Source organism: Rhipicephalus sanguineus, chromosome 1, assembly GCF_013339695.2.
Source record: "Rhipicephalus sanguineus isolate Rsan-2018 chromosome 1, BIME_Rsan_1.4, whole genome shotgun sequence".
Lineage (NCBI taxonomy): Eukaryota > Metazoa > Arthropoda > Arachnida > Ixodida > Ixodidae > Rhipicephalus > Rhipicephalus sanguineus.
Genome location: NC_051176.1, coordinates 66,192,771 through 66,211,205, shown reverse-complemented (window position 1 = coordinate 66,211,205; position 18,435 = coordinate 66,192,771). Strand labels below are relative to the sequence as shown.

The 18,435-nt window shown below is 46.9% G+C and overlaps 1 protein-coding gene and 2 non-coding genes across 3 annotated transcripts in view; 2 read left to right on the top strand and 1 right to left on the bottom strand.

The window, feature by feature from the left end:
- Positions 1-7,053, bottom strand: part of LOC119392501 (organic cation transporter protein) — a 140,810-nt gene extending 133,757 nt beyond the window's left edge. Inside the window, exon 1 of the mRNA XM_037659692.2 lies at positions 6,978-7,053. The gene's annotated coding sequence lies outside the window, so the exon portion shown is untranslated. The remainder of the gene's footprint in view (positions 1-6,977) is intronic.
- Positions 7,054-14,728: 7,675 nt separating this feature from the next.
- On the top strand, positions 14,729-14,800 carry Trnac-gca (transfer RNA cysteine (anticodon GCA)). The gene has a single exon. It is a non-coding gene; the product is annotated as a tRNA-Cys (tRNA).
- Positions 14,801-14,874: 74 nt separating this feature from the next.
- Trnac-gca (transfer RNA cysteine (anticodon GCA)) lies at positions 14,875-14,946 on the top strand. Its single transcript has one exon. It is a non-coding gene; the product is annotated as a tRNA-Cys (tRNA).
- Positions 14,947-18,435: the final 3,489 nt, after the last annotated feature.

Here is an 18,435-nt window from a genome sequence, read left to right as displayed (position 1 = left end):
TTACTGCCTCCCGAATCGATTGCCGCAAAAAATTTCTCGAATACGTCAAGAATGAGCGGAGTTACGGGGGTTTGGCGCACGCTCTCAGCGCTTTCTCTCTTTTCTCGTGCCGACGAGTGGACTGGAAGCTAGACAGGGAGGGATGTCACGGGGGTAAGAAGATACGTCAGCGCGCGTCATGAAACGCGATCGCTCTCCCGCTGTGATTCGCGTGCGCGAGTGCGGCTACCGTGTAAATTTAGCAGACTGAGGAGTGCGGCGCGGGCAAGTGGCGGCACCCCGTGGCAAGAAGCGCATCTCATCCGGGTATCGGCCAATAAGCATGCTATATCTCTTGCGACGTAAACTGGCAGATCCGCGACGTCAACGTGCAGACTCCCCGCCCACCGAAGAGAGTGAGAACCGGCCTCTGTTTGAAAAGAGGGCGCCTGAGGAAAAACGGCAACTTCGCGCTTCGCTTGTGGCCTTTCCGCGGCGCGCACGACTGTAATATTTTGCAGAGCAGTTCATAGCCGTGTCAGCGTTCCGCAGGATGTGTTTTTTCAACAAGCCCAAGGGGTGCTTCATGACTCCTTTAATAAAGGCCTGGAGCGCGTGGTAGGATGCAGTTTGAAGTGTGGATAATTAAGTGAGGAGCTCCGATTTGAACAGGTAGTACAAGTGATGTTTAATAAGTCTAAGATTACAGGAGTATACAAGAATTCAGTCCTCTCTGGTTTGCCATCGGCTATCGGTTCGGGCGTAATGCGCGTCGGCACGCACGTGAGTAATCGTTCTTTCGGGCTTTCCGTACTATGCCACATGTAGCGCATGTTTCAGGGAAAGCTTTGACAACCCCGTGAACAACGTGCGGTGGAACGGGTGCGTTAGCAATGGATTTTTATGCGTGCGTTTCCTCTAATGTCCATATAGACCACATCTGTATATATGTGGTTCATACAGGCTATTTGCAGGCTGCTTACTTTGTTAAAAAAATGTCAGTGCACTTCGGATGAACCCAAATTTGACGAATCCAAGGCGCATTGGCGTAATTACACGCTTCTTCAGCCGTCCAACTGGAAGCATGGTACGATTGACTACGCTTTGTGGTCTAATAAAAGCACGCGCGTAATGACTATTGCATGTAAGCGGTTTCTTGCAGCACTTATTGATCTGTTATTGCGCTGTGGTGAAGATAACTTGAATGCAAGTCGCACTGAGCCAGGAGATAGACACAAGATGGTATAGGCTGTACACATCGAAGCAAATAATAACAAAATCGAAATTGCAATAGTGGCTGGAAATAAATATTGACGGCTACGCTCTTCCACTACGGTGAGAGCGTCACTGCTTAAATTATTCAGTGCTTCTCGTATACCTTCATTGCCATCCGCTCAGCTCTGAGAAGGCACTACAACAACAACCAATGTCTCAGCCAGTCACGTCCATACGAAAACATTTGTCATATTATACCATGGAAGAGAGAGGGGGAAATTGTGTTGTTTTTATATCAAGGTAAGTTAGAACACTGACGAAACATAACTTTTCCTTTTGTCGAGAATATTGTGGCAGAGGCGTAAATTAAACCGAAACGTTTTCAGTGCTGTAAGTACATCGGCAAAACAGAAGGCGAACTACTTGCTCAGGCAGGACGTCGCCAAGATAACTTGCTTCATCATGTAGCTCGGTGACAACTCGTAGTTTGTTGCATGTTGTAACCCTCATGCATTTTGAATTCTGTAGTTGAAGAAAAAAAGTGCTGTATTCAGATTTATATATGTCCTGTCGATAAGGTTGTTAATCATCGAGCCCTCCTTTTTCTCCTCGTTCACACTCGGTGAGCCATTGTAATCTGCTACAACACTGTTTCATGCTTTTTTATCACATTTTTTTACTTCGGTATTGATGTGTTCTCTTGCGCTCCTTCTCTCTTACCGTACACTCTCTTCGTCATTACTACACACTGCAGTGGTAGCTAAGCAGGTAAGGTGTCGCGTTGCTAAACTCGAGGACGCGGGTTCGACTCCTGGCCGTGGCGGCTGCATTCCGATGGGGCTGATACGCAAGCACACCCTGATTTACGTGCGCGTTAAGTACCCACGATTTAGATGCACGTTAAGGAGCCCAAGGTGGTTGAAATTAACCCGCAGTCCCCCACTACGGCGTGCCTCAATCGTGCGGTTGTTCTGGCACGCCAAACCCTCAAAAATAATTATACACCGGCTACTACGCGGTTGGGCCCCGCCACGGTGGTCTAGTGGTTATGGCGCTCGACTGCTGACCCGAAGGTCGCGGAATCGAACCCCGGCCACGGCGGCTGCATTTTCGACGGAGGCGAAATTGTTTGAGGCCCGTGTACTTAGATTTAGGTGCACGTTAAAGAACCCCAGGTGGTCGAAATTTCCGGAGCCCTCCACTACGGCGTCTCTCATAATCATATCGTGGTTTTGGGACGTTAAACCCCAGATAATAATTAATTACTATGCGGTTGATGTGGCCCTCTGATAGACTTAAGCATAAGCCTTTACTGTCGTTGTCTCATGGTTTAACACTTCATATGTCTCACACTTTTAGAATTCCGGGTTTCGCCTCCACACAAGAACATTTTTGCTCATTTTTGCTGCATCCAACACTCCTTTAACATAAATAGGAGGACAACACGAAAAAGAAAATGGGGCAGCTACGCACTAGTCGTGCGAAGACTGAGGAAGGAGTGGAGATGTTGGCGTTCCCACCTCGTTTCCCTCCTCCTCACTCCGGTTGCCCACCCCTTGTTATACTCTAGTATATATGGAAACGGCGAAACGTACACCGTTCCCCATCCTCCTTGCCTTCCTCCTCGCCCTCACATAACTCCTCCTAACCCTTACTTCCTTTTTCCTCCCCTGATACACTACACTATGCTTCGCCCTCTCTCCTCCTCCTTTATCTACTCCTTCCCTTCGCTTCCCTTTCCCACCGCCTCGCTATACTATGCTATAGGTGGGCATGCTACACTTTCTCTCTTTCTCTTTCTTTCTATCTCTTTTTCTCGCTCTCGGTGTCGGAGGGAACAGCGACAGTAAATGTGTTACATCGCCGCGCAGTTGTCGAGAAGTAAATGAGCTCTGGCTTCGCAATTGCCCCTTCCAGCGGGTAGACCAGAAAACAGCCGCCACTTGACATTTCCACGCTAGAAACGCAAACTCTGACAATTCTTGAACACTCACTTACCTCAGCCGCACTTTAACGTAATAGTGAAAATGCATGCGAAGCTAAGATGCACACACGTTTACCTTCGGCCTGCGTCGGGATAAGCCCCAACAAGTATGACTTCCAGCATCATATTCTACCACCATGACTTCCACCAAAGGTTAGGCCTGGCGTGCCGACCGAGTCCGTCTACATGTCATAGGCGTTTCTGGGTTAAGCAAGGTGTGGGAGCGGGCTAGTCCTCACCGTTTGTCCTCGTCGTTTCTTTGTCCCCTGTTCTTGGTTTGCGCTAAAGTTTTAGCATTAGAGTTTCTGGGTTTCCGGATGCACGATTTCGACGAGTATGAATGACTTTACAACACAGCTGTGGCATCGGCTAACCTAAATGAAGCATTTTTTTTCTTGTGTACGGTATCCGCACAAGAAGCGATGAGCATCGATGCGACGCGCTTGCAAGCAAACGACTCCGGTCACCGGCAGCCGCCGTTGGCTCTCGACGGTACTTCTCTGACTCGTATTCGAGAACAGAGACGTGTCAGTTTGTACGCCTAACTGAACCAATATGATATATTTTTCCCGTGCACTGCCCTCGTTTTTGGCCAAGCCGTTATGTGGTTGTAGCTAACGACAGAGCTTCAGATCAGTACGCTGGCATGACCGCGCTGTACGTTGTGCCAAAAAAACATCACTATACTTAATAAATTGCACGCGCGTATTTATCGAATGAGATTAGAGTCGTCATAAAGCCTCTGGACATGTCGCCCTTTGAAAAGAGCGAGAAACTTGGCAGTAACAGCCGATAAACTGTACCTGTTCTTCGGCCCACTTGCTATATATATTTTTTTAGTTAAGTTGACAATTGTGAAAGAAAGCGCTGTTGCCATTATCGACATGCCATTCGTTACCAGCAGTTTGTTTGCGTTTAATAAATATGCAAATTTTAGTACGAGTTGAAGATCGCGTCTGTCTGGAGTATGCGACATACAAAGCTGAAGCCAAACGGTGTATTAGTATGTTCACTACAGTCATTCTGCAGAAGGAAAACATGTGTCAGCGTGGCGTAGACGATAAAGATAAAAGAATCGTTGGACGTCCGCGTTAACCACTATCCGTCGCAAGGTGTCAACTTGGCAAGGACGCGACCTTTCCGTTTTCGCGAAAGCTAAAGCATGCAACATATTTCTCGCATCAAAGCTTATGTACAGTTTACAGGTATTGCACTGCTCTCGTGTACATATTCAGGCATTTCACGGAATATTTGCCTGCTTTATCTGGAGTTCACCATGGGAAGCCATGAGAAGGGACAACCTTTTTCTTCCGCTTGAGAAGGGTGGGCTTAGTCTTGCGCATTTGTTTGTGTGACAACTGGTGCTGCGATTTTTTTACCTTAAGGAAGTCTGTCACCCGTTTCTTCTGGCTGTTATACGGAACCGTCTTTCTCACCATCTCCCTTTTCTTTTTGTCACAACAAGAGTGGCGGAAGAATCGCAATTATGGGGTTTCTTGAAAGAGATTGTCGACACTGTCCAGTTTTTGAAAGCCAGATTCACGTTAGAGCACTTGTACAACGTGGACAGAAAGACGCTAACCACCGCACTTGTAAACACCCTTGTCCCTGAACCTGTTTACCGACAGCAATATGTATGTCATTCTGGTCATGATGTATTCCGCCGTGTACGTAAAATGTGTATGTCGCCAGCTGTGAAAACGTTTTTATTTAAGCTGCACACATCCACTTTACCCGTAAAGACATGACTTCATGAAAAAGGAATATACGTGCCCTGGTCTGTAAATTGCAGGCTATGCAACGAGCCTGAAACAATCGAGCATTGTTTTATTCATTGCCGTGATGCATTTCATTTCTGGGACATTCTTAAGAGAACCTACAGAAAAGAATTTCCAATTACATCGCATGGTGTGAGGTTCTTCATGTTCAAAAAGAGCATAAACAATAATGCACCATACGATTTAATCATGTTGTTAGGTCTATATTCGCTATGGAAAAGCCGCATGATTTACAGACATGCTGAGCCACCTCGCTCGACACGGTCTGTCTTTCGAGAAGAAGCAGCTAACGTGTGTAGTGTTGCTGAGACTTTTGACCCGGTTCCGGCGTGGCTTGGACTTCTGGACGTTTGTGTCTGTTTACCGGACTTTTGAAGATTCCTTGGACTATGTGAAATTATGTGTGTTTTGTGCATATGTGCATGTGAGTGTAATTCTAAAGCGACGACTTATGTTGGAATAGATGGCAAGATTTGATGGCATTATTACCATGCATTAAAGAAAAAAAAACTCAGCGTGGCGTAGTGGTAAAATACTCGGCTCTGGATCCTGGAGTGGCACGTTCGACTCCTAGTGGCGGAAGTTTTTTTTTTTTTCACACGGATTTCTTTTTTTTGTACTAATGCTTTCTACATCGCCTTCTATACATTTATTTATGTGCGGCAGCTAGGCACGATGATCCTGACGCTGGAGAGCCGTTTTGCGCTCCATTATTCTTCAGCATCCATCATACGCCAGCATCCAGCATACGCCATATGCCAACTTATTCCAGCACCATAATCCGCCAAAATTATGGATGGTAAAATGAAACCCTTCCACATGATGAACAAATTTTCAATAGGGCTGTACTCGTTCTCTCGCCCTTTCCAACCTGTTGATATACTATACTATACTATACTATACTATACTATACTATACTATACTATACTATACTATACTATATATGTCAGTGATTCATCCTTTTTCCCGCCTTCTCACCTTCACTTCCCTTTCCCGCCAGCAACGCATTCATATGGTTCCTATAAATGCTTGTACTCTGTAGTGGGGCTTGCCCAATTCCTGCGGCACATACCCGCCAACTGAGTTTTCCAGTCCACGGATTACACCTTACGCCCGGCTTTAACAGCTCCGGTGTTCAAAAAAAGAATTTAGAACTAATGGTAGCCTTGAAGATGACGTTGAGAAGACTACTATCTGCACTGCATTTCTTGTAGTAAGTGGTCGAGACAAAAGCGTACTTAGCAATCCGTGGCTTTTTTCGCTGTTTCATTGAGAAGGCGTGCATATGCGAAGTCGGCCTGAAAAGCATTACAGCTAATCAGCTCTAAAACGCACACAAACGAGGACGGACACGAATGTTCTTGCTCGTCCTCGTTTGTTTGCCTTAGAAAGTCCCCGGAATAGAAGACGGCGTATTAATTGCAATAACCCGAGAATATTCACCGCGGCCTCGTATCCCGATAAACGAGCGTCTTTGTTTTCCCTCTCAATGGAATCCGGCAACCAACCGAAACCGGGCACTCAAGCCGTGACCAACACATCTCAAGAGCCACTGTGATGCATGTGCGAACGAAAGAAGGGGAATTTTAAGGTTTCGTTTTTCTCTGCTTGACACAACATTACTTACAACTGACAGATTCCTTGTCTGTGAGTTCTAATTAATGTGGTGCATGTATTTTAAACCTTTCGCGCATTATTGCAATGCGGAAGTGCGTCTGTCATCACTATAAACTATACGAGCGGTGGAGGGGATGCTTGGAGGAAAGCTGCGAATGTGCTTATCATAAGTACGGCAGTATCGCAGCAGGGCCAGAAGCCCGACAAGCAGCGACTGAGCACTGCTACACCTTCGCAGCGAGATAACGTTTTTTTAAACGAATACTCTCTGCACTCTACAACACTGCCTGCACTGTTTCTCTCACGTCTATGGCTACACGTATGAGCTGAAATTCCTCGACGTACGCGCCTTCTTCACTTGCCTCCTTAGCGGACGGGGGACAAATAAGAAGGGGCCTACTCACGGTCTCGAGTTCCGGATTCTTCTGCACCAACGGAGAGCCTTTCTGGACTCTTGAAGCAGCTCGCTCGCCGGACAGACCTTTGTGGAGATAAAGCGCGTGCCTGGCCTAGGCGCACGTAATTGCCGAGACGCAGTCATAAAGCCCAAAGAGAAAAGAAACCGCTTTAACCTTAATCTTATCGCACAAGGCAACCGCTTTCTCATCACCGCCTTGGTCCACAGGGGCCAGCCTTCTGCGCCGTATTGCCAGTGGTCCCGTCGAGACCGATTGCTACCGCGACCAAGAGACCTGCGGAGGAAACCTCAAGGCCCAGTGCACCACTCTACAACGTATGCACGAGCACTGCAGTTTGCCGATCGCAACGAACAGGCTGAAGGTGTTCGTTTTTCTATGTACAGTGCACCTGAGGACAAGGCACAAAAAATGGCAGACACACAGCGCGTCTGCCCTTGTTTGCTTCGCGTCTGGTGCACTGTACGTAGATCGTGCACCAAAGACTTTCTCAAGCTACAGCCCTACAGCGGGCATTAGCATCTTTTACGTCACAATGCGCAATCACGAACTGGATTTTGAGTCAGGGTTTGGAAGAGAGTACTTGCGTTCATCCAAAATCGAGTTGAAAAACGATGTCATAGCTATGTTAATGCATCGCAGAAATGAAATTATTTAAGTCGCTAAGAATTCATTATTTTAACAACGGCTAGAGAATGAAAATCTGGGCGGAGCGGGCTCGAATAAGACATAACAAGAGAAGGCATAGTATACAATAACAGTTGTAAGACACTGATGCACGGAGCTGAGACGCTGTGTATGGGTTAGCCAATGCACTTTAAAAAGAGAGAACAGTGCTTGGGATTCAGAAGCGCACGGAGTTACAAGAAGGGTTAGTGCCATTAATATGGCTCTACTGATTTTGAGAACGTTTCAAATGTGAAAGGCATTTACCAGTCCTGAGTCGGTTTCGAAGCAGCCAATGAGCATCGATATTACAGCAGCGTCTTGCACTCAACTTAGCGCATCATCTCAACCATCACAAGATTCGTGTTCGAATAACGAGCACAGGACACTTTTGACACTGCTTACAGTATTGGAATTCTTAGGATTTGTGACAATATATTAGTACAAATGTTGCGAAGCGTCATAATTGTGTGTTTTATTCGCTGATTACACTGACCTTTCCGCTACTATATTGTCTTTAGTCCCACAGCATCCAACACCTTGCTTTTAGTCGTTTTGTAAAGTACCCCGGAAGGCATTATTAAGGCGAAAGTCTTAGGCGCTTACATTGGAGATCCCTTACCATAGCTGATGAACTTGATTCGAAACACGCCGTGACGAAAAAAGCTTTGCGTGGATGCGCATAGAAATGGCTGTGAGCAAGTGATAAAAACATGTGCGCGTGCAGCCGACCCCTCCTCTTTGCTTTATTCTGCAGAGTAACAGATGCTGCACATAAAAGTGGGTGCTCGCGCTCTGCGCATTTACGTGAAATTAGGCACAGTAGCTGTGGTGTCGGCTGTTGCCAGCGGCTATACCCCATAGAGCACTGCACGGGCCCGAAACTTTACCCGCCCGAACCCGGCCCGGTGACTGAAAGCGAGACCCGGACCCGGCCCGAACCAGAGAAAAAATTTCACCTACCCGGCCTGGCCCGGCCCGACCGCAGATCGGGCCCGATAGGGCCCCGAGCTGGTAATTTAGGTCCATGGTGTTGCCCGAACATGGAATTGACAGCAAGGTGTTTTAACTGGCAAATATCTACGCTTTGTCAGCGCATGCTTTGCTAACAATTATACATTAAGCTACGGTAATTTCTTGTAAAAAAGGGCTCACGGCGGTAGCAGTTCAGCGCATATACTGGGTAAGATGAACGTTTGTTCGGCAGTGGTATATTTTACTTATTTTTTTCTGCAAATACAATGGGGATCATCAAGAGCGTTTTGTAAGCAGATACTGTAGCAAGGAAACGTATTTGCAGCATGACCCTACTGAAACGTTCCGTATGCCATTCCAATAATTCCGTATGTTTCCGTAAAAACCTTACGGAAATATACGGACAATATATAGAATATATACGGAAAACACGTGGATTCCGTATGGAAACATATGGAATTATTGGAATGGCATACGGAACGTTTCAGTAGGGGAGGTCAGTTTCCACAGGGAGCGCAATAAAAACAGAGGAGACAGAGAACAGGACGCTCTCTTCACCTTGTTTTTATTGCGCTCTCTATTAAAATTTAAAGCATACTCTAACGACAAAGCCAATCGTGCACTCTTCTGGATATGTAGCACCTGTCTTCAGCACAGCAGCACCTTGCCACAGCAAGAGAATAGAAGGAAAAAGCCAAATTTATTAACTTTAATCCACAGACTTCGATTGGAAGTAGCCTACACAAACAGCTTCCTGCACAAGATACATCGATCCAACTCCCCGGAATGCCATTGTGGTCAAGCAGAAGAAAATGTTCGCCATATTCTTTTGGAGTGCGTTAAATACGCGAATGAAAGAGAAAAATTAAAGAAAAAATTAGCAAGTTTGGACAGACGGCCCCTCACATTAAAGAAATTACTTGGACCATGGCCTGAGATGCATCTTCAGAAAAAGGCGAACATCTTCCTGACAGATTTTTTAGTGGAGACCGGACTGGATAAGCGCCTGTGATAAACAGCCAGGGATTGATTTATATGAAATGTGTTAGTGCATATACTGTTAGTAGAAAAGGAAGGTGTGCGGGTGAACAGTTTATGACAGTGTGAACTGCTGCAAGCAAACTGTGTATTGGTATGATTTTTTTTTCGGATTGTTCATGTTTAGGTACCGTTCAGTATTATTCTTTTTTTTTCTTCGCTGCATAACTTCGTGATATGGAGTAGCCGAGGCAATATGGACCTCAACCTCTCCACAGCAAAACAGTTAGAACAGAACAGAACAGAACAGAACAGGAACTGCTTTTAATTTGGAACATCTGAATCGTAATTTTTTTCGCCGTCTTGAAACTGGACTGGAACCAGAACTTATTCCAGAACCATTACAGAGTGTGAAAAATGGTGCGACAGTACAGGTAGATTACCTTGTCAATCGATATAAAATAAAGCAGATGATTTCAATGAAAGCAGATGATTCTGGCTAGTCATGGGGGCTCTAAACAACTCGGTGTTTTTAAATAATTCATTTGAACGATACTCCAAGGTGGTGTTTTGGTGTGCCTCCCGATAAATACCGTAAAAGTGGTCCTCACAGGACATCCACGATAACCACTATTAGTCGAAATGTGTCAACTTAGCAGGGGCCCCAGCTTTCCTTTTTCGCGAGAGCTAGAACATGCGACATATTTTTTGTATCATGCCTTGTTTGTGTTCTGCAGGTATTGGACTGCTGTCGTGTACATATTCAGATGTTTCAGGTAATATTTGCTTGTTTTATTCGGCGTTCATCATGGGAAGCCACGAGAAGAGATTCATTTTTCTTCCACTTCAGAAGGGTGGCCTCAGTCTTGTGCGTTTGTTTGTGTGACATCTGATCTCCCGATTCTTTTACCTTAAAGACACGTCTCCCCCATTTCTTCGGGCTGCTCTTCAAACCCGTCTTACTTATGCTGAGAAGAAATTGTTGACGTTGTCCAATTTCTGAAAGCCACATTCACACTAGAGTATTTGTACACAGTGGACAGAACAACGCTAACTGGTGCACTTGTCAACATAATATTCCCTGATTGTCTTGTTCGGATTCGCGCTATCCAGTATTGAAGAATATAAGCACTACGTATCAGCTTTCCGCGTCTGGTGTTGGGAACGCCCATGTTGCTGTTGGCATCGTTACGCAACTGTAAACAACTGTTTTTTATAATACATATGCAACTCTTCTACACATCAGTGAGCGTATACCACTGCTAAATTTCTCTAGTGTCATTCCGTAAGGTTTCGCTCAATGTGAAAAATTACGCCACAGTCACCATCCCACGCATGCTTCGCATAACATCGATTCCCACGGTACGTGGGATCTGCCGAATTTTTTCTTTTTCATGACACATTTCATTTCTGCATCGGACGTGTGTCGCATTCATATGTTTTGGCATCAAGGACGCAATGAAATATACGTGATTTTCATTCTCTGTATTGTTAGGTCGTGGATTAGAAAATTTCAAAGAGCTCTGTAGTGTTCAATTTTTTTTATATTTGGAAAGAGGTTTTGCTGAGAAGCAAACCGTCAATTTTTTTTTTAATTGGGGAGTTTTCGGTTGGGAATGTTGGCGTAAAATGAACCTAAGGCCAAAGGAGAGGGAGTGAAGAAATCTTTAATAATTTCTGGTAGATTGCTGGGCTCGGCTTTCACCTAGGAGCTAACGAAGAGACCGTGTCTCCCGGCAGCTTCCTCGGCCTGCCGGATCGCCCAGAGTTGCTGGTCAAGGCCAGAACTGCGCAGAGAAGTCCGCCAACGCGCCCCAGGCCTTCATTGGGGGCCGCGACCCCTCTATTGCTGATCAATGGTGGAAGAGCCCATAGCATGTGATCTAGTGTGGCTTTGGTGTTACAATAATGTCATAGATTAGTTGTATATATTTCGGGATATATGTGGCTCATGATTACGGGGTTCATGTGTGTTCGTGTTTGTAGCTGCCGCCACTGAACGGTCTGGGCCCGATTCAGCTTGGTGTGAGGCGGTGGACACCCCGCCTTCGCATTCGATAACGTTGAGTAATGTCACAGAATTTAGTGAGGCGATCGTCCCATTCCCATACCGCCACGGAGGACACGTAACGGCTTTTCAGAACGGGCGATTTAGCACCGTAAGCGCATGTGGCGACCACGTGCATTGCTCGACGATCACCGGCCACGTGCTCGCGAGAAAAGTCTCCTTCGCCGTGGCGTCTTCTTTTTCACTTGATCGCACACACCATCAAACAATGTGTCTGTACATCTAGATAAGGGCAGGCTTAGACTCGTACCTCTTCATTCTCTGGAGATTCTCCCAGAACACACAATGGATCATTGAGCATGAAGGGGTCCTACTATCAGTATCTTGCTGTTTCGGTATGGGACCCTTCTTTGCCATTTATGACTGGTGCGGAGTGCTTGAAGCCTCTTGTTCCCAGTCTTCCTCGCCGGGTTTAAAACCTGGAGTGCTAGCTGCTCCGGAATGAAAACCCTGCTCCTCTCTCTCCACATTTTTAGGGTCGAAGCACCTTAGGGCCGAGCCTTGTACCCCCGGCGTCTAGCGTAGCTCTGGCACGCGCCGGGAGCGCTCGCGCCCGGCGCGTGCTCTGGTTTGAATGGAGACCGCTAGGGGAGCTGCGGTGCCCCAGGGTATATAAGCGCGCGTTTCCGGCGCGCGCTCTCTTTCTTTTTTCAGCCATGGATGAAAACGGTCGCTTCCGACATGGATGAAAAGGCGAGAGTGGCGGCTCAACTACAAGCGGAGTCGAGGGCTCGCAAAGCTGCTGTAGCACGGCGACGCAAACAACAAGCACGCCCCGAGGTGAAGGCGTGGGAAGCTGCAGCAAAACGAAGGCGGTCCTAATGAAAGGGAAACGAAGTCCGCACCTCAAAACCATATACGCCTTATGACATCAATAATACAACATTGTATATACTGTACACACGTGTTTGTTACGCATTTGCATGCTCGAGTGGGCAATGTACGGGGGACTCACGGTTACCCGAATGATCCCCGGTGCTTCGCCCATCTCATCATCATTCACATCATGGATATGCGTGAATTTTTTCCTCTTTGCCTCCTCACACTTTCTTGCTTACTTTCCCTTTGCACCTTCTCCCTCTTTACTCGTCCTAACCCCCCTCTCCGCTTAAAAAATCGAAAAGCAGACTAAGATATGTTTAAAGACTCACCATGTTGTTCAGGGACCCTTCCATGCGGCCTTAAGTGTCGTTTCAGCGTGGGGCCAGCGAGTACAACCGTGGTTTGAGATTTGTGATAGTGGTGCACGGTGTGAATGGTATCGCAGACGACGAGCAAGTTTGAAGTCGCAGAAAAAAATCTCGTTCCTGTGCTCTTGAGTACGTATGACTGGTTGGTTGGTTTATGGAGTTTAACATCCCAAAGCGACTCAGGCTATGAGAAACTCCACAGTGGGAGGCTCTGAACTACTTTAACCACATGGGGTAAACTTAGAAAAGCACACATCAAGACATCTCTGCAGATGGCTGTAAGAGGGCTTAAGGTCAGCTTGCATTGAGTGGATAGTTGACGTAACATATTGATAACGCTACACTTATTTGAGAAAACGGAGGATCACATAAAAAGAAAAAAGGCAAACGTATGAAGTAAATGAAGCGAGAACCAAAAAAGAAAGTGAACCATATTAATCATTGAAACATCTGAATAGCTATTTTTTGAAGAGCTGGAACTTATTAGCAGAACGATGACAGCGATTTAACGCGGTGGAACACATATATAATTTGCTGAATAGACACAAACATTGCTTAAGTGATGTAGTGTTCTGTCAGAGATTGTCAGCTTATTTAAAGGAGAATGAAGAGGAGGAATAGACATTTGTTGTTCGAAACAGTATCGCGGTACTAGTAGCCCCTCGGTTAATGGAAAGACGGTGGCGGAGCCGCCGTGGCAGCGCAGAGGCTGCTGTTCTCAGAACAGTGGGGGCATAGCTCAGTGGTAGAACATTCAACTACAGATAGAAAAGTCCCTGGTTCAAACCCGGGTGCCCACCTTGAACTCCTTCGTTTATTTATTTTTTAAAGACGATAGTCTTTCTTGGGGAACTTAAACGCAGAAATTTTGGTCTGTCTTTCTGTCTGTCTGTCTTTCTGTTTGTCGGCACGTCCCTCGATTCAGCCACTCGGCCAAAGTTGAACCACTTGCCCAAGGGCCAGCCGTCTTGAACTGGTACATCTGTTCATACTTGTGAACGTTGTCGATCAAAAAGTAAATATCATGCATATCTGAGGTGCAACATCACTAGGTAAGTATTAGGTGGCGTGTTCCTTTAATAGAAAATGCATACATACGTAATTTTAAGGACCCTAGTTTCTTAAGCTGCGCTGAAAATGCATAAGAATGGAAGCTTGAGCGAGTTGGTATGCGTTCATCTTTGTTGAAACAGCGCTCACTAGACGACGACGAAGTAAAAGAAGGCACAGGAAGGCACCTGTGCCTTTTACTTCGTCGTCGTCTAGTGAGCGCTGTTTCAACAAAGCTGAAAATGCGACTGCGCTGAAATTTGCCTTCCTCCGTGCCCTTCGCACGAGCTCATTGTTGTGTTTCGGTTTCGGTTCTGTATTGCACTGTACGAATGCCATGGGTTGGTGTTGAAAAACTTTAGTTTTGAGAAGGCCAAGAAGGTGAAAAAAAATATTTAAAAAATGAAAAAGCAGCGTTGTGGGCGGCCTTCAGGCTGCCGGTTGTGGGCGCCGCTCTGGCGTTTCTGTTTTACCCAGGCGACGTGTAAATAAAAGAGTGTGTGGAGAGTACTCGTTGAGTGCGGACGTTTCTCTGCTTCAGCGCTTCGCGCCAAACCGCGTTTTCGGGCTGGCTGGCGTCCCCGCCGGTCGCGTTGGTCACCGCCGGTCTTCGCCTGCTGCTGCGCCGGGACTACCAGCACGCAACACAGCACTCACGTTTCCCGACGTATTGCCAGATGGCGTCCATATCTCACACAGCGCCTCTTCTATCGTCTTTACACGACATTTGCAGCGAAGCACGCAGATACGCGGCCAATTTTTTAGTTGTTATGACGCTCTTGACATCGACGCCCTGATCCTCTCAGGAGCGAGGGGGCAAAGCTCAGTGGTAGAGCATTCGACTGCAGATCGGAAAGTCCCCGGTTCGAACCCGGGTGCCCCCTTGAACTCCTTCTTTTATTTATTTTTTTTAGTTATGACGCCCTTGACAACGACGCCCTGATCCTCTCAGGAGCGTGGTGGCATAGCTCAGTGGTAGAGCATTCGACTGCAGATCGAAATGTCCCCGGTTCAAACCCGGGTGCCTCCTTGAACTCCTTTTATTTATTTTGTTTAGTGATGACCAGGGTGTCGGAACGGAACGAAAACCGAAAACGAAAAACGAAAAAAAAAACGATATTTTAAACCGGAACGAAAACGTAACCGAAACTTTATATATTATTTCGTTCCGGAGTGAAACCGAAGTTTTTTCAATCGTTTTCCGGTTCACGAGAAGCTCATGCCATGTGAGCATATCTCGGGGTACTGTATTAGCGCGTACCTCGGGCAGGAATTCCAAATCAAAGATATGTTTAAATTGTGCGAAAAACGAAAACAGTGGCAACCAGAGATGTTTATATTAACGCAAGTGGACTTTTGTGCGCCTGTCACGCAAGCCAAAGGGGAGAGAGCATTGTCGGCGCTGAAGTTTGTCACAGCGAAAGCTGTTATGAGATCAGAGCAGCTGATTTTGGCGCCACAGTTGTCTGCCGCCGCCGGTGTCCGTGACCGCTATCGCGTGAAATAAAAAACGAAATTGAATGAGAAACAAATTTTTATGATCGGATGGGATTTTAACCCGCGCCCTCCGCGTGGCAGTTGGGCCTTCCACCACAGTGCCACGCTGGTGCTTGTAACTCCTTCGCAAAAATACTCTATACAGGCGTCATGTCGGGCAAGGAATCGTCTTAAAATATGTAATATAGCGTGGCAGAAGAGTAAAATAACAACCAGTCATCACACTATGCTAATAACGCAAAGGATGTGGTTTAATGCTTCCCACCAGTGTTGCCGAGTTGCCACTCCAGAATTGGAATGACTCCGAAATCATTCCACATTTTCGCGACCCCGGAATGGAATGGGATGGGAATGGAATTGCGTCTTTTTCCGAAAATAGAGCACGTTTTCGTCTACGTGCTGTTTTTCAAACTTCAAACATTAGTAAGTCAGAACCTCGAACTTAACATTAAGGCAGTATTTTTAAAATGGCTTGGCTGATTACAAGCACGGTACATTTATAAGAAACGCGCCTACTACAAACCGAGGCATAAGTTAGTGTACAAACAAATGCATTATCCCAGCAGATACTGAAGGGAGAAACAAATTACCCCTGTGCGTTGGTTGCCATTGATACCCCCACACGAAAGTGGCGAAAGCCTGATCTTTATCTCACGAGCAGTTCAGTACCTGACACACATAAATAACCTTCGCGTCAAGGAAGACACTGCATACCTGCGCACAGGCGAACACAAAAAGTTCTCCTCACCCCATCCATGCTTGCGAGGCGCGCTTGAAAAGCGTCAGTGCTGACGAGCAGTGTGGCCTAGTGCTCCGCATTCGATGCAACGGCACAAGGTGCCCGAGCGGTGCACTGTTTCAACTAATACCAGCAGATCTAGAGGGTTTTGTTCCCCATTAACCAAATCTTAGTTTTCTCCATATTCACGACCGTTCCAGACGCGTGGCAAAACTGCTTAAGGCCTGAATACACGTACGCGTTGCAGCGTGTCAGCGCGTCACCTTTTGACGGGGCGCCGCGCCCTCTCCCGATGGGGGGAGGGGGCCCACGGCTACTCGAAGCTGCCCGCCCTCTCTCCCCATAGAGAGAGGGCGCGGCACCGCGTCAAAAGGTCACGCGCTGACACGCTACAACGTGCACATGTGTTCATGCCTTACGTCTTCGGGAATACTATTTTTTCAGCATAAAAATACGCTATGTCGTCATTTTAGCATTAACACATTTCAGCTTAAACATTACTAAAACATCACCATTCCTTCAAATATGCTGACCATGCAAATACTATAGGTAGCGGAAGAACTGCAACCTATGGGAATTAGTAGGTAGGTTGTACTGCACGAAATGTGCCAGCAAGCTACTATCCCTCGACCTTGGTAACGTGTTTTGTGTACTTTTGCAGTTCTTAATGCATCTGATGGCATAAGCTTTCTATATTCCTGTAATTCCTACGTTGAAGAATTACAGGAGTGCAACTGAACTGCCCGGCCATTGCCGGAGTGGGAATGGGCTAAGTTTTCTGATTCCGAGGAATTGAAAGGAATGGAATTGCGGCAAGTTTTAACTCCCCGGAATCGAATTGGAATGGAATGGAGGCGCCCATTCCGCAGCACTGCTTCCCACCCACTGCAAAGTGCTCAGCCATAATTATTCATAATCATCAGCAACAGCACAAAGTGCACATGCCTTACAGATGTGTAGCGGGTACCACGATTCTCCGAAAAGTGACGAAAAATTGTATAGTGGGAACGTCGCTACTTCAAAAAAATTGCGATGATTTATGGCGTAGTGGGTACCTTGCATGTGTATTTCTATTAGTTGCCCCAAGAGACTCTACAACGGTCTCTACAAAGTCCGCTCTTCCAGCTTTTGCCGTGACTGTGCTGCGTGTTCCGCGCAGGCCTGGCGATATTTTAGGAGCTTGCTTCTTATGCTCGGGGCTTGTCCATCGCCGTAGTAGCCGGGCGTAACACAGGTAAAGATTAACCATCTCAGCGCACGTTCCCGCGAAAGAGTAGTCTTCTTCCTCTTGTTCTTCGAGCACCTTGATGATGATATCAACGCAGGCAAAACCACATGTAGCATAGCCAACAGTAGCATGCGGCGCTCGCTCCACTCTGGCCGCGTGCTCTAGTTTGATAGGGGACCGCTAGAGGGCCACAACTGCGCGCTTCCTCTCTCTTTCGACAGTCGTCAGTCAGTGCGCTTCGGTACTGCGGAGGGTTTTTTTCGAAAAAACGATGTGCGAAAGGGGGGGGGGGGTGTCGGCTAAGATTCGAGTAAATGCGGTAATAACATGAACGAAGAAGACAAGGCGGCGAAGCGGAGGGCTCGCAAGGCAGCATCAACGCGGGCTCGCCGCCAACACCCTACGGTGAGAGCTCGCGAGGCCGAAGAGAGACGTCAGAGTCGTGCGGACCCCGAGATACAAGCCCGCGAAGCCTAAGCAGCGCGGAAGCGGTGGCAAGAGAAATCGGAGAGGTACGGGCGCGGGATGCAGCGGTTAAGCGCCGAAAGCGGTCGCTACCTGAAGTTGGTGGCGCCGACGCGCGCTTCAAGCGCGATTTCCTCGACCACTCTTTCGGCCACAGCTGCAAGGTCTGCAACCGCTTGTGGTTCGACAACAACCTGACCACAATCACTACTATTACAACGTGTCACGTCTTTATGGCAGTAGAGGAATTGTACGGAGCATTCACGGTTTACCCCATTAGCTCCGAGCAAGCTCCTCTAACATCATTCACTTCGTGGATATGGTACAATTTTTTTATCAGAACAGCGGTCTCGGACGTCAGAGAGTACACTCAATGACGTGCTGCTTCTGAGATTGTGCTCACTCCTTTCACACAAAGCATTGAGCCCACTAAAAAGTCGTATTTGTCTTTCGAGAAAATAAATTCTATGACTTTGAAATTAATGCTGGTTTGTGCTAGTTGGTAGGAATTCGTGGTACAGTTACTTCCGCTCCTCTGAAGAACTTGTTTTACCCTTGTCCCACTTTCCTGAGAGGAGGGCAAGTAACTA